Raw genomic sequence first — 780 nt, 5'->3', positions numbered from 1 at the left:
CAGAGCTGGGAACAGCACCAGCCACTGGCTCTCAGCTCAGCCCCATCACCCCGCGGAGACCCAAGGGGGTTTCTGCCACCCTCTGGCCGTACCCCAGCCAGAGCCGGTGTCACCATCCCGCAGACACAAAGGAAAACCAGGTCACCCGAACCCATGTGGGCGATGGGGCAAGCACTCGAGCCATCTCTCACCTGATTGATCAGGTACAGCGGCTTGGACCCACCTCACACTGATTTTGCTGTTTTGCCTTTAATTTGCCCTCCAGCTGGGAGGAGCGTGGGCAGCAGAAAGGGGGGAGCTGATCCTGCCAGGTAGGTGGATGCCCACAAAAGCATGTAAGCAGCAGTGTCAGTTTTTGCTTGCTGGGCTTTCTCGGAGATTTCCCGGGCTTTACGGTGCCTAGCAGGACAACTTCCCCCACCTGTGGGTCCACCAGGCTGTGAGCACAGGGATCACCACAGCAGAGTCCCCATGGAAAGCTGAACTCAGAGCACCAGTAACACCCAGCCCAGGTTTTGTTTTGACTGGAGAGGTCAAGCAGGAGGAAGCAAAGAAGAACAATGAGCAATCAACTCGGCCACAAGAAACTGGTGATGGTCAAGGCTGATTAGAAAAAGTCCTTTTTTAAAAAAAAAGGGCATTAAAAAAAATATCCTGCTGTTTGTTTGTCAGCAAAAATTGTCTAAGGCACAACCTGGAGGGCAGTGACTGGATCTGAGCACTGAGTGCCCGTTTCCCTCTCCCACCCCAGCGGCAGCAACTGTTCCTCGCTTCAGCAGC

This window comes from Antrostomus carolinensis, unplaced genomic scaffold (assembly GCF_000700745.2).
Source record: "Antrostomus carolinensis isolate BGI_N321 unplaced genomic scaffold, ASM70074v2 scaffold9276, whole genome shotgun sequence".
In the NCBI taxonomy this organism is placed as follows: Eukaryota; Metazoa; Chordata; class Aves; order Caprimulgiformes; family Caprimulgidae; genus Antrostomus; species Antrostomus carolinensis.
The sequence above is the reverse complement of the archived record's forward strand: the minus strand, read 5'-3'. Positions refer to the sequence as shown.